Source organism: Cynocephalus volans, chromosome 11 (assembly GCF_027409185.1).
Source record: "Cynocephalus volans isolate mCynVol1 chromosome 11, mCynVol1.pri, whole genome shotgun sequence".
NCBI classification, from domain to species: domain Eukaryota; kingdom Metazoa; phylum Chordata; class Mammalia; order Dermoptera; family Cynocephalidae; genus Cynocephalus; species Cynocephalus volans.
This window is the reverse complement of record NC_084470.1, coordinates 45,945,258-45,961,795: the sequence shown is the minus strand read 5'-3', so window position 1 is coordinate 45,961,795 and position 16,538 is coordinate 45,945,258.

Here is a 16,538-nt window from a genome sequence, read left to right as displayed (position 1 = left end):
CCCCTGTCACTGATCCATCCTCTGCACCACTAAATGATTGATTTTTCTGAAATAACAATTTGCTTAAAAGCCAACAATGACTTTCCCCATTTACCTTTTGTCAAACCCCACACTTACTTCAAGGATTATTTAAGCCACTCAAATGCCACCCACTCCAAGAAACTTTCTGTAATTTCCCCAAGTAGTAGTTTTCTCTTCTCGGAATACCCATAGCTGCTCTTCTCTACCTCATATTGTTTTAGTAATTGGCAGTGTGGGGTAGTAATCCACAATTATTTCCATCAAGTTCAGACTTGTCTTTGTGCCTCTCACAGTGGCCACATGTTGAGCCATGGATTATTCACTTTTGAGGTTTTTTTCTTCACCTCTGATTCTCTGAAAACTATTGCTCACTCTCATGTCGGCCCCAACATGATCTTACCTTCTCCACCCTGCCATACCTGATTGGACATGGACAAAGTTTGGGACAGGCAGATGCTCTTCCTTGGACTTGAAAACTGAGGCTGAGGAGTTACAGTTCTTTCAGAGACTACTTATTTGAGCAGAAGAGGGATTTTTTTTTCATTAATGTTCACACTGGTGTGGTCAGTGGACTGATTGTTACTGGTTCATCATGAGATAAGTACAGAAATTTAAAGTAAGTATTCAGAAATGTTTATACCAATTTGACAAAGTAATTTTATGTTGATTCTAATCTTTAAAAATGTAAGGATTGTATTTTGTATCTATATTTTGATTTTCTAATAATTTATTCTTAATAACTTTTTCAAAGTAAGTTAAGACTCACAAGAAGTTGCAAAAATAGTACAGAGAGTTCCAGAGTACCCTCACCCAGCTCTCCCCAATGGTGATATCTTACTGACCATAGTACATTGTCCAAACCAGGGAACTGACATAGATCCAATGCTAGTAATTCATTTTCACTGTGTATTACAGTGCATCCTTCTGTGACTGACTAGAAAAAAATTTTTAAACTGGTTATTCTTCACAGATCATTTGGAAAGAGCTGCTTTTAAATCATTTTATTTCAAAAATAATTGAAGCTAGCAACAGAAACTAGGAAAGAGTAAAAATGCCACAGGCTTGGAACCAATGGACTTGATCAAGCCCCTACTTACCCCCCAGTGTAGTTGTGGGCAAATCCCATAATCTAGAAAGGGGGTCAATAGTTATTAACTGGAAATTATGGAACACAGTCTTTGTTACAGAACTGATAAGGATCAGACAGTATAGAGTCTGCAAAGGTGCTTTGAAAAATACTTTCAAATGTAAACTAGTGTTCTTTCCATACTAATAAAAAAAAATGTCCAAATTACATGTGCATTATATTAGTGTACAGTGTCCCAATAAAGCAAAATTATAAGAACTCTTTATTTTATAAGCACTTAACAATTTTCAAGCCCTTTTCACATGCATTATGAACCTATTTAATCTTTGCAAGGTTAGTTTTCCCAATTTTATCTATGAAGTTCAGGAAGGTTGTATGGCCTGCACAGAGTCAAATAACCGGGACAAGTCAGAGGTGACGGAGGAATTCGGGTCTTCTTTCTCTGAACACGGTTACCTTTCACTTACCTATACCTGTGTGCATTTGGCCAATACCTAAAGTTTCAGTAATCCAACAACCCAAGGAAAGAAGAAGATAATTTGTGCAGATTTTATGTTACATTGCTAACTTAAAGAGCTAGTTGAAAGAAAAATACTCTGTGTTTTATGATGGTTGGCCTTTGTGATATATGCTTTCCTTTCATTTATATGTAATTCTGTCCTTTTTTTCCTACTTTCCCAAAAGTGGCACCATAGAGGTTGCTAAGCAATTGTCCTTGACAAGGTCTCAGCACCTGTCAATGAAATGGAACATTCTCCCATTCTCTGTTCCCTTTTAGGACTGAGGAAGGTGTCAATCAAAGAACATCAGTAAAAGCTGGTTTCTGAGAGAAGGCAGAAAGGCCCTGACAGGTATGGAATAAAAGATGACTATTTTTAAACTAAAAAGTCCTTTCTTAAAGTAAGGCGAGTTGAATAAGAGAGAGACAAGTTTCACTACTCTGTTTTTCTGGGAGGTGAAAGGGGTCCCTCAGGCCAAGCCACCGTCTCAATTTGAGAGGGATGTCTTGTTTGTCCAAAGAGCAATTTTCAGTGGTGTGTTACTGCTCTTTGTAAATCAAAGAGAAAAATGCCTCAACAGATAGATATCTGAAAATAACATTTTTCTCAAAGGCTCAGGGATTTAGAAGACTATCAAAATCTTGGCCACCCTATTTAACTAAAAGCAAGACATTCACAGAATTGAGAATTGATATGCAAGGTGGGTGTAGTTAAACGGTACCATACTTATCAACCTATATTTATACTCAGTAAATACAATCCAAGTCATATATACATACCTACACAATGGCTGCCATCTTTGCACACAGCATGGGATAATACAGGCAAATATACAGAGAGTAAGACAAAGGGACATTTGTTCTTCTAAAATATGTACAACTAGTTTGACATAGAATTAATACCTGGACACGGACCTGCAAGGTGGAGCATCTGGTTAAGCCGCAGAAAATGTGTCTTATATGTAAGATTGAAATAATCAATCAAATCACTATTCCAGCCACCTCCCAAAAAAGGAACCTTCAGATTGTCTTGCCCAAGGCTGACCTACTTCTCAGAACATACTGCTCAGTTACATTAGAATGTACCAAGTCACTCTTGAGCCCTCACCTGAATAATTTTTTCTGAATAGACTCATTAACCTTCGCTCAAGCATATGCATATGTTCCTAGCAGGTGGCAGGATTCCTCGATCTCTGGTACGATCAAGATAATTCTAGTGCGAACACAGAAATGTCAGTGTTGCTAAACTTTTTAATTACACAGGCATATTACCTTCGTGTGACAGGAAATGGCATGCTGCAAACCTCTACTTTAAATAGCCTGCACTGAAAGCAAATGCATGTAAGGAAGATAATACAGTGAGCTCAGCACAAAAGCCCACCAGGGTAAAGTGGTAAGATAACTTTGACTTGGCGGGGTCATGAAAATAGAGGTGGTAGGGAACAGCTAACCCAGTGGTAAGTGTTGAATTCTCCACCACAGTGGCATAGAGAGCATCTTATTCCCCATGCCACGCCAAGCCAGAAAGTGTGAGACCAGCCACTGCAGACCAAGAAGCTTGGAACACACTTGTAATCTGTCCCTTAAGGAATAGGTACAAGATCTTTTTACATACATGTTTTTCTAAGTAAGAAACAACACATCCTCAATAATATTTATGTTTGGTTATTAGTTCTTAATCTTCCTGGCATTGAACACCCCAAAGGATTTTGAATCCATCCCTCAACCCCTACTTCCCTTCCAGCCCACTCTCCAGCCTCCAGATATAGACGGAATTTCAAACAGCATCCCTACTCTTAGGACCTAGGTTTAGATAGCACCTTAACATACTTACTTAAGTTGGGAGCACTGGGGCTGCCTGGTTTCATTTCCAGTCCTTGTATATCACTTGCATGTCAGGGAAGTCTATTCATGCCTGTTCTTCTACTGAAATGCAATCAGTGTGGTGAAGTAGCAGTGAGTGCACTGATCCAAGTTTGGGCTCTATTCCTTTACTCCAAACCTCAGATATGCCCTATAAGATAGGGCTAAAAATGCCCATTCACTCAAGTTGTTATGAGAAATAAATAAAATGCCTAGAGTAATATTTGCTACATAGTAATCATCTAATAAATGCTAGTCTACTGCCCTCCATTTGAGTGTGAGACAGGTGATTTCTTCATCTTTGTATCACTTAGTGCTTTGTATCACTTACTATACTGTAAAGTGCTCTCCATTTTTAAAAAATCTTTTCCTTATTCGTTCCCACCATACTCAACCCATCCCCCAACCATTTCTGTTTTCAATGTGACAAAAAAAACAGAAAATATAGTGGAGTGTTGCTAAGCAGCTAAGAGACTCTGGAAGATCATAATAAAGGAACTCATAGATAACTTCATCCTTGACCCTCAAAGATGGTGACAGTGATGGTATAAGGTCACGTGAGTAAAAATATCAAATCTCATGAAATGCTTATGCTTTCCAGATTACCTAAAAAATCAAGTTTGCTCTCCGTGTCATGGCATAGCCATTCTCTATATCACGACGTGTTTTTAAAAGGCCAGTCTCTTAGCCAGTTAGTCCCCAGCATTCTACAGCTGTATCTATGTATAAGGGGGTGAGACACTGAGATGGTATAACACTGTGGGGGACAAAACCATATGCAAATATCATGACACATAGAATGCTAAAGCACCTGCCTCATTTTCCCTAATGTGACTGCACCATTGGAGCAACATAGCCTAAAGAGATTTAGAAACACATCCCCAGCTTCTGACATAGACTCCAGGACATTGGATATGGGAGAAAGAAGCCAGAATTAAAAATATCCAGCTAAAGCTGAAGATTCCATAAGGTTACACATAGCTTCTCCTCATTCTTACAATTGCTCATAAGTGTGTGGGTAAAAAAGTGTCTTTAAAAACTGCAGGTGTTCTTCACTTTGCCCTTGACCTGAGCTTTCGAAAGAGTGGTGTGCCCACCATATTTTAAAATTGAATCAGACTGCCAGTACAAATACCTCTTCTCCTTTCTAAAAGTCTTCCAAAAGCAAAAATGAGAAAGAATAAAATCCCATAATTCCATTTTCAGTGATATCAGGAGACGTGACCAGTATAGTCCATAATTCATGTAAGGGCTCCCAAAAGCATCAGAGATGAACCAGGAGCTGCATGAGAGGTAATAAGAAGAGACATAGGGCATGGTGCAAAGGCCTAGTAGCGGCTGATTACAGAATGTGCCAGTAAAAAATGCACTTCCTGAAGATGAGGAGCTCATCCCAAAGTAAGATATATCTCCTGTTTGTCACAATGACTACAGAAACTAGGATAAACAATGCTGATGGAAAAAGCCCTCTAGGACCCTATTTAATTTTGGAATGGCAGAGGAAATGAGGCTACACTTAAAAAAAACCCACAAAATTTAGTTTTAAAAAATTGCACAGATGAGCTATATTTTTAGGAAGCAGATTGTCTATGGCAGCAAACAAAGAAAGCTCTTGGACTGTGAGGCCTAAAAGACTACTGTGGGCATTCTGTACCCACCCTCCACCACCATCAAGGAACAACCTATAAAGAGCTCATCCAGAAAAACAGAATTGATTAAAATCTGAGCAATCAAAAGATAAAGGCAAAATACTGATACTAACTTACTATAAGAAAAACAGGAAATAGTAGCAAAACTTACCAACAGACAAAAACACTTACAAAAAAAAAAAATCATGGCAGGGAGCAGACCAAAATTGTGACCAAGCATATTATGAGGATTTATATCTAATATTAATGAAGTAAATACCTCCTTGAATGAGAATCACAGTGCAGAATGCAGATTCAAGAAAAAGACGATGAAGCAGCAAGAATATTGTTTCCATGAGCTCCTCTTAAGGAAATTGCTAAGATACAATCCACGTAACAAAAGTAGAAAGACATTTAGCAGTATAAAAGTAGCACTTTTCAAATATTATTGAATAATATCAGGTGATAGAGGAAAGAAAGAGGTAGTTTTAGAAAATGGGATCATGCTATTTTAATTTTAGTTCATGCTTGGGAACTAACATATACCTTAAAAAGTAGAAAACCACAGGAATTTATAATTGTGAAAGTAACCACTAAAACAAAAATACAAACCTTTATAAATTGTAGAACTACAAACAAACAAACACAAAGAAAACAATGAACCAATCACATAGTAAAAAGACTTTTTAAAAAAAGCAAATATCAATAATACAACACCAAATGTATCTGTTACATCAAAAAATGTAAATGTGCTTAGCTTACATATTAAAAGAAAAAGATGTTCAGATTGACTCACAAAGCAAAATTGAATGCTGTGACAAAATAAGAGATATCTTTAAAAAGTGATTTTGAGAAACAGAAAAGAAGACTGAGCAGTTATACCATGCAAAGCAAAGAAACACGGCAGGATCACAATATTAATACTAGATGAGGTAGAATTAAATTTCCAAAGCATTAACTGAAACAAAGAGGGACACTCAGTAGCACTAAGTTTGCTATTCGAATTGAAGATTTTTGAGTTATGAACATCTATGCACCAGATAATTCAACAAAAATATTCACAAGGCAGAAATCTTATGAGCTATGAAGAGAAATAGAGATGCCTTGGTAGTACGAGACTAAGTCATTTCTCTCAGCCTTTGACATCAATCAAGTAGACCAAAAGAAAAAAAAAATGAGCAAGGATATAGAAAATCTCAATAACAAATTCAGTACTCTGAAATAAAGAATATACTTTATTTCACTTCTCATGGAATAGTCATAAGAATTGATCATATATTAGGCCATAAATAAAACCTCAGTGGATTTCTAAAAGTAAAAATAGAGCAGACAACTTTTTCCAATCACAGTATCTAACTACAAAAAAGATTAGAAAAGGACATTTCTAGCTCTAAATATTAAATTTTGCTCTCTTAACATAGGTTAAAGGGGAACTAAACTAAAATTATGGAAAACTCTAGTCATCAGAACTTAACAAAATCAACTAAAACAGTTTTCAGAGAATAATTAATAAACTTACCACTCATTCAACTAAAAAGAGAATAAAATAATTATACATTCTGTTCAAAGCAAAGAACAATAAAATAAGCCAAAGAAATTAATAAAGATAATAGCAGAAGTTAATGAATTAAAAATTAATTTTCTAAGGAAATATAATTTCCCTAGATGTTTAAAATGACATATATGTAAGATTAATAACAAAGTTTGGAAACAAATGTTCTTCAGTGGTTGATTAGTTAGCTAGATTATGGCTCATCCTCACAGTGGAATATCTTGTAGCAGTGAAAACAAAACAAAAAATGAGAAAGTTCTCTACGTACTGATATAGAAACATGACTCAGATATACTGTTAAGTGAGAAAATAAGATAAAGAACAGGGTAAGTAGTACAAGTCTACATGTAAAAAAGGAAAAACAGTTTTGTTCACATATGCATAATGAAATTCTGGAAGAGAACAGAAGAAACTAATAATAGTATCTTTGGGACAAACACTAAGGAATTGAAAATGTTGGAACAAAAATTGGGGAGGAATTTTTGCTATGTACCTTTTTGATTATTTTTAACACAAAAATAAATAAATTTAGATCATAAAGAAATCAAGGAAATTAAAATAAACAAGTAAAATTGGATTTACACTTAAAGCCCCAGAATGATAGTGAATTTCTCCAATAAAATAATTTCCCCAATCTTATGTAAATCTGTTTTCTTTACAGTATCACATCATAGACCAATATTTTTTCTAAAACAAAGAGCAATTTTTCATCAACTTACTGAAGAAAATTATACTTGAAACTTTAAAAAACATTCACACATTTGCATCATTTTCTCAAAAGTTAATTTTATTTTCAAAAATTAGAGGAATTTGAGATTTGGTACTTTGACCTTAATTCACCTTCACTGAAAACTTTTCATTTTTAAAAATGTTTGCCACTAACAAACGTATTTATATTTTTTAACTCTACTTTGAGTTATTTTCTAACAAAATATTCTCTGCAAAAGAAATCTTTTATCAAATTGTGTAGAACACCTGCTAAGTTAACATAGTGGAATTATGGAAATCCCTGGATTTGAACTCAGAAATATGGGCTTGAATTTCAAAAATTCTTTAATTTTCCCTTAAGAGCCAAACTAAATAAAGTCAGATATTGAAGGTTCCCTAGAATTTTTATTGCTCCTCCCTTCAGCCAAACCTCATCATCTCACACACACCATTGGATTCAAGACCTAGAGAACAAGAGGTCAGCTATCTGTTGGCTTGTGCTATGGTCTGAATGTTTGTGTCCCCCACAAATTCATATGTTGAAATCCTAATGCCCAAAGCGATGGTATTAGGAGGTGGGAGATGATTATGTCAAGAGGACAGAACCCTCAGGAATTGGATTAGTACACTTATAAAATAGGACCAAAGGAGTCCATTCTCCCCTTTTACCATGTGAGGACATGGTGAGAAATAACTGTCTATGAACTGGAAAGCAAGTCCTCACCAGACAACGAATCTGCTGATGTCTTGATCTTCCCAGACACCCAGAACTGCAAGAAATAAATTTTTGCAGTTGTTTATAAGCTACCCAGTCTATGATATTTTGTTATAGCAGCCCAAATTGACTAATGCTGCTTATTTCCCTTAATGCAATATTTCTCAAGCAGGGAACTACTGATATTTTGAATCTGATAATTCTTTGCTGTGAGGAGCTGAGTTGTGCATTGTAGGATGTTTTAGCAGCTTCCCTGGCCTCTACCCACTAAATGCCAGCAGCACCTGGCATTTAGTAGCAGTGACAATCAAAAATGTCTCCAGACATTACCAAGTGTGCCCTGGCAGACAACATCTGCAGCTGAGAATCACTGCCTTAGGAGCAGAGGAACTCTCTATGTGTGGTGGGACAGCTCTGAACATTTCATGGGCAGTTTAGTGGACAGTGAAGGATTCTCACAGAACTTTAGTGTAAAAGCATTCCATGGAGATGCCTACAGTGTTTATTAACTCAGTTGAGTACTATCGTGACTTAGCGAGTGAGAGTACAAAGCTCTCACTAAAGACCCCCTTCTTTCACTCCTTTTAATCATGAGAATACCTAACCAATCATATCCAGAACACCTACCTCAAGAAAGAAGTTTTTATTTAGGAAATGCAACTCTGTTCTTATGCTTAATATTTTTAGCCAGAGCCTTTCTCTGTCATTATCTGACGAATTATTCATTCCTACTCTATAATACTTGCATATAACTTAAGCAACATTTCCACTGCACTCCTGATTCAGCATTTACAAACTGTTATGAGTAATAAAAGAGAAAGTCTAATGAGTCAAGATCTTCACCCAAACCCATCACTAACATAGATGAAGAACTGAAATCAAGTTCTAGCTCTGCCACTTACTAATTTAGTGACCTTGGACAAGTTATTTAATATCTCTGAACCTCAGTCACCTCAACTGTAAAATCCTTGTAACAATTTTTGCCTTTGGGGGTAAGAAGTAAATGACGTATTCCATGCAAACACCTAAAAAGAGCCTGACCTGGAATAAGCTATTGATAAATGCTGCTATAACTCCTTTGCAACTGATTTTTTTTTTTTTATCTTAACACCATCTGAAAAGTGAGGCAATAGTACAGCTTCCCCTATGCCAGGGAATTGCTGTTTGAACTGAATTACTGTGTAAGAAAGCAGTAAACACCAGAGGCCAAACAAATGTATGCCTTTATTGGGTGACAAGACAAGTCTACTTATTTGCATGGTCATTTTATACATTAAGAGTACTTTGTCACTTTTAAAGGTAAAATTACAATGGTTTTTTTTAGAAGAAGAAAAAGGAATATCTTTGGTGTTACCTGTTGATGCCACATTTATTTGAGAAGCATTATATACTATGAGGCTAGCTTCCATCATCATCTTCATGATTATGTCAAATTACAACAACAAAAAAAATTGCACTGCTTATCTGCTTTCTGTGATAATAAAATAAGCTAAATAAAATAGGTTATGACTCTAGTGTCAGGCCTTAGAATTGACATGTGGCACACCTTCATAGCATACTCACAGCCACTGTCCAGGCCAACTGCTAATATCCTCATTTTATAAATGAAGAAACTAAGGCTTAGTAACATTAAGTGATAGACACATAGTCACATGATTAGCTCAAGTTGGGCCAGGAGCTAATCTGAGATCTAGCTGATTCCAAGGCCCATAATAATTACATTCAGACATTCTACATTCTCTACTAAAAGTATGGAGCACAGAGTAGCAAAGAATCAAAGGAAACATTTCTACCTACCAGAAGTTTTAATCACAATTCATATATACAGTAGTTAAGAGCGTAAACACTGAATTCTGGCAAAACATGGCACAACAAAGCCATTTTTATTCTATTCTACTATTTGAAATACACTTAGAACAAAAGAAATAAACAATAGAAAAGAAAATTGCATCTCAATGAAACAAGAAAATAACTACCTTCAGGCACAAACCATAAAAAATATCTTCCAAATACAGGGAAATTTGTATGGGATTGAAGGTGGATACAATGTCTGGGAGAAGTCTTTCCAGGTGAGTGATATGGTCTCAAAAGGATCAACCACTGAATATTTTCTTGGAACACTGAATTGAGCAGATAGGGAAGAACTCAAGAGGAGTAGGAAACATTCATGTAGGAAACTAGCTTGATGCCAGAGAATAGCAAAAGATACAGGGCTACAGGATGAACCATTGATAAACCTCTTTTTTTTTCTGTGATCAACCTTCTTAACACAGAAAAATGACCTTGGATGAAGCCTGGTGGAGAAGAAATAAGGGAAGGAATAAAATAAATGCAGTTGCTGACCAGATTCATCGAAGCAGAAATACACTAAATCGGGCTCTTAGATCTTGCAGTGTGACATCTTTTGTACTCTACACATTCCTACCAATTACAACAATTAAAACGTGGAACAAAATATAAAGAACATATTTTTTTTTATTGTACATGTTCATGGGGTACAGTTTGTTTTTTCAATATCCAGTGAAAATAGTTAACATATGTATAAACTAAATAGTTACCATTTCTTTGTGGTCAAAATATTCCAGATCCTCTTTACTGGCTATCTTCAAATATGCAATAAAATATTATTGGTTATTGTCACCCTAGAGCACCAGAACATATTTCTTTTTTTTATTTAATTTAATTTTATTTTATTTTGTCAATATACAATGTGGTTGATTATTGTGGCCCATTACTGAAACCTCCCTCCCTCCTCCCTTTCCCCGCTCCCTCCCAACAACTTCATATCTGTTCGCTTGTTGTATCAACTTCAAGGAATTGTAATTGTTATGTCTTCTCCCCCCCACACACCCAGTTTATTTGTGCATTAATTTATTTATTTTTAACTCCCACAAATAAGTGAGAACATGTGATATTTCTCTTTCTGTGCCTGACTCATTTCACTTAATTTTCTCTAGGTCCATCCATGTTGTTGCAAATGGCAGTATTTCATTCTTTTTTATAGCAGAGTAGTATTCCATTGTGTAGATATACCAGATTTTCCGTATCCACTCATCTGATGATGGACATTTGGGCTGGTTCCAACTCTTAGCAATTGCAAATAGTGCTACAATGAACATTGGAGAACAGGTATACCTTCGACTTGATGATTTCCATTCCTCTGGGTATCCAACAGTGGGATAGCTGGGTCATATGGCAGATCTATCTGCAATTGTTTGAGGAACCTCCATAGCATTTTCCATAGAGGCTGCACCATTTTGCAGTCCCACCAACAATGTATGAGAGTTCCTTTTTCTCTGCAACCTCGCCAGCATTTATCATTCACAGTCTTTTGGATATTAGCCATCCTAACTGGAATGAGATGGTATCTCAGTGTGGTTTTGATTTACATTTCCTGAATGCTGAGTGATGTTGAGCATTTTTTCATGTGTCTGTTGGTCATTTGTATATCTTCCTTTGAGAAATGCCTATTTAATTCTTTTGCCCATTTTTCAATTGGACTACTTGGTTTTTTGTTGCAAAGTTGTTTGAGTTCCTTGTATATTCTGGATATTAATCCTTTGTCAGATGTATATTTTGCAAATATTTTCTCCCACTCTGTTGGTTGTCTTTTAACTCTGTTAATTGTTTCTTTTGCTGTGCAGAAGCTTTTTAGTTTGATATAATCCCATTTGTTTATTTTTCCTTTGGTTGCCCATGCTTTTGGGGTCATATTCATGAAGTCTGTGCCCAGTCCTACTCCCTGAAGTGTTTCTCCTATGTTTTCTTTAAGAAGTTTTATTGTTTCAGGGTGTATATTTAATTCTTTAATCCATTTTGAGTTGATTTTAGTATATGGTGAGAGGTATGGGTCTAGTTTCATTCTCCTGCATATTGATACCCAGTTATCCCAGCACCACTTGCAGAAGAGCCAGTCTCTTCCCCAGTGTATACGCTTGGTGTCTTTGTCAAAGATCAGATGGCTATAGGTGTGTGGGTTGATTTCTGGGTTCTCTATTCTATTCCATTGATCAGTATGTCTGTTTTTATGCCAGTACCATGATGTTTTGGTTATTGTAGCTTTGTAGAATAGTTTAAAGTCAGATAGTGTTATGCCTCCAGCTTTATTATTTTTGCTCAGAATTGCTTTGGCTATGTGTGGTCTTTTGTTGTTCCATATAAATGTGTGGATAGCTTTTTCCATCTCAGAGAATAATGTCATTGGAATTTTGATGGGGATTGCATTGAATCTGTAGATCACTCTGGGTAATGTGGACATTTTCACAATGTTAATTCTTCCAATCCAAGAGCAAGGGATATCTTTCCACCTTCTTGTGTCCTCTTCAATTTCTCTCAACAGTGTTTTGTAGTTCTCTTCATAGAGATTTTTCACATCCTTAGTCAGCTTTATTCCTAAGTATTTTATTTTTTTGGTGGCTATTGTAAGTGGGCTAGCTTTCTTGATTACTTTTTCTGCATGTTCACTGTTGGAGAATAGAAATGCTACTGGTTTTTGTGTGTCTGTTGGCCTCTTAAGAGGCTCTTAAGTCTCTCCTGGGGGCAGGGATCAGCCTGGGCCAGAGGTCCCAACCCAGCTGCCTTCTCTAGCATGGCTGGCTTGGAGTGAGAGGGTCGTGAGCCTCTTAAGTCTCTCCTGGTAGCAGGAATGGCCTGGGCCAGAAGTCCAGCCCCACCTGCCTTCTCTGGGATGGCTGGCTCGGCGTGTATGGGTCCTGAGTCTCTTAAGTCTCTCCCAGCAGCAGGGACTGGCCAGGGCTGCAAGTCCCACCTGGCCTGCCTTCTCCAGCTTGACTGGCTCAGGGTGTGGGAGCCCCAAGCCTCTTAAGTCTCTCTCGGCAGTGGGGACCAGCCTGTGCCAGAGGTCCAGCCCTGCCTGCCTTCTCTGGCACAGCTGGCTCTGGATGTAGGGGCCCCAAGCCTCTTAAGATACTGCTGATGGTAGGGACCAGCCTGGGCCGGAAGTCCCACCCCGCCTGCCTTCTCCGGGACAGCTGGCTCAGGTTCTGCAAGCCCCGAGGTTTTATGACGCTCCCGGTGGCAGGGGTTGGCCTGGGCCAGAGGTCCAGCCCCACCTGTCTTCTCCAGCATGGCTGGCTCTGGGTATGGGAGCCCTCGGAGCCTCTTAAGTCTCTCCTGGTAGTGGGGACTGACCTGGGCCAGAAGTCCCACCCTGCCTGCCTTCTCCGGCCTGGCAGGCTCAGGGCGTGTGTGACTAGAAGCTCTGAAGTCTCTCTGTGGAGAGGGGAGCAACCTGACCTAGGGTCCCGTGGCACGCGGTTCCTGCTTGTTCCAGTTCAGATGTCAGGTCTTCTGTCCTTGCTCCTTAGCAGTTACAAATTGGTTGTTCTGTTGAAGAGAGCGACACCAGGAACCAACTACTTCGCTATCTTGCTTTGAACATCCAGAACTTATTTCTTATCCAACTGTAACTTTATAACTTTGTACCTGCCTGCCAACCTTTCCCCGCCCCTCCCTCCCCTTGAAGAACATATTTTTAAATATATCACTAAGTTTGCATTAAAGTAAAGAATACAAAAGTCCAAAAATGAAAGGAGATTGGGAATCCTAAATGTGACCAGATTTTAAAGCTGATTGAATCCTGAAGATTTCTAACAAACCTTTCAGACATTGTGCTTTTTACTGCAACAGTGATAGGGGCAGAAAGACTAGAGATAAATTTTAAGGCCTACAGAAGTGGTGGAGTCTAATCAGAGGCTCTTGCGTAAAGTTGGGGCCCTAAATGACTGTATCTCAATTATGTATCCTCTAGGGAAACCCATCAATAAAAAGAGGAGCAATTTTACCATGCAGAAGTAGACAAGGAACTCCCTTATCTCAAACTTGGTGCTCAGTGGAGACCAAAAAAAACCCCTCAGACTTTGCAAACACAAGTTAGTCCTCCCATAGTTTTGTGTTGAGAATTTCTATTACTTGCAGGGTCAAAAATAGAAATCTAAAAAGAGAATTTAATATAAAGAGCTTCTGACTTCTGGAATGGTGGCGTGAGGAGCTCTGTGGACCCACTTCTTGGCCAAACAGTAACTGGTAAAAATTACTTTTTAAAAAAAAACAACAACAACCATTTAAAATATCTATAAAATTTCTTAGGACACACAGTAAATGAAGAAATGTTTATTCAATAAAATCTACTAAATTTTGGTAAGAATAACACTTAAGCTAGGAGAACTACTCCCTTCCTCCTACCCACAACTGATGGATGTGTGTGTGGTAGGTATGGCCCAGAATAGAAGGATCCCTCTCTCCCCAGCTCCCAGTCAAGGGTTATAGAGTCTCCTCAGACAGGAGACTCTATAATGGAATTTGTTCCAAGAATGTAAGGTTGGTTTAACATCTGAAATTCAGTTAATGTAGTATGTCATATCACTGAGTGAATTTTAAAAACATGTAATTATCTCAATAGATGTAAGAAAAGCATTTGACAAAACCCACATTTTGAACATGCAAAAATGTTCATGGGGGCATAGTTTGCAGTTTTTTAAAAAAAAAGAGCACTGGAAACACTACAAACGTCCACTAATAATGTAAACACAAATAGGAAATTCACAGTGATAATGTCGAGTGAAAGAAGGAAATCACACAAGGATGTATTTGGTATGGTTCCACTTACATAAGCTCAAAATCAGAAAATACTGAATAATACATTGTCTTGGGAAATATTTGTGCATTGTTAAACTGTAAAGAAAGACAAGGGGGAAAAAGCCAGAAAATCCAGATTGAGATCTCTGAAAAAAAAGAGGAGATGTGATCAGAAAAGTCACCATAGGAATTTCTAAGTTCTGAAGATGATTCTTTCTTAAACTGAGGAATGGGCATTTTGTTCTCATTATTTATTCTTGCAACTGTACATGTATATGCTGTTCATATTAATATATACTTATTATTATACATATTAATACATATTTAATATGTATTAAATCACTAGAGAAGTGATTATATATGTGGCTTTACTGAGAATTATACTAAACTTCTATCCACTTTGAAGGCTGCAATGCCAAAATTTGAAAGAGATATGCCCATGAGAATGGAGAATGCAGCAAATTTAATGAGAGGAAGTTTGGAGACAAGAAAACTAAGTTGAAGAGGACCTATTTGGGTTAAATCTGTTTGGTGATCTTTGAGCTTCTTGGATCTGGAAGTCCATGTCTATCCCAATACTTGGGAAGTTTTCAGCTATTATTACAATCATAGCTGAAAAAAACAATGTTTAGGATGTATTTTATTTAAGATGTGCAGTTAATTCTTTATTTTGAAATGCAAATATTGTCTTCCAGACCCACACATGCATAGTCACCCTGGGATAACAGTGGTTTACATCAGGGCTCTTTTGACTACCTCTTTCCCTGATTTCTTTGCTAAGTTTTCTGCCTCTGTTGGTATCACACTCAGCTGCTAGGCTTCACTAATTGCCAGCTGATTGCTCTATTATTTTAGACAATGTCTTGGTGTATGAATTGCTCCATAGTCTGATTCAATTAAATTCAGCCCCACTCATAAGGTAGCTTTTGAAGCCAATGCTTGCAGTTTGTTTTGCTCAAGAAAGGCTTTTTAAAAACTGTCAACTTCCCTAGTTTTCTCTGGAAACTAGCTGACTTGTGTTTTAGTTTGTTGTTCTCATGGAGCTACCAGGCTTCTGTTAATTGCTAACCACCAAAATCCCATTGTTTTTGAGAGAATCTTTAGTCTTGGACTTTCTTCCAATGTGTTTTACATAGGGGAATGTGGCACTAAAGAATGAGAATGTGGTAGTAGTTATCTATCAACTGAGAATCACTGAAGTGTCATACTCTAATCCATGGCCTGAAGAAAATACCCACATAATCACCCAATTTCATTCTTTCTGAGTCTGTTCATTAATAAACTTTCATTTTACAAAGTCTATATAACTATTCCTTAGTACCAAGGAAAACTTCCTTGGGTGGTGGGTACCACTATTATGGTCACAGGCGATGAAATCTTAATAAACAGATACTCTACTCTACACATCAACCAGTTCCCTGCGGCTCATTAAAACTGGGGCATTAACAAGTTCAGTTTCTGGGCCCAGAAGTAGAAGACCCTGGGATTGCCCAGTGTAGTTCTGATATTGCAAACTCTTCCTAAGAATTCAGCCAGCCTCTTTTTAGTATCTTCAACTTATTATCTTTATTCTCATCATTCTATGTCAGAAAACACCTTTACAAGTCCCATTCTTTTCACTACATGAATTCTTTTCCTTCTAAGAGCCTAGAGAAGTAATGGAAGATGGACATTTACCAAATGCCAATAAATGTGAAGCTGCAACTTCTCATTTCTTGACTTATGGATAATTCCTTTGTTTTATATTTGGTTTTGAAGCAAACCATCTCTGAATCAAATTCATTAATCCTATGGAGGCCTGAATAATGGAAAGTGAATATATTTAGAAGCTAAATAGATAATGGTTTGAATTCTAGATCCACCACTTG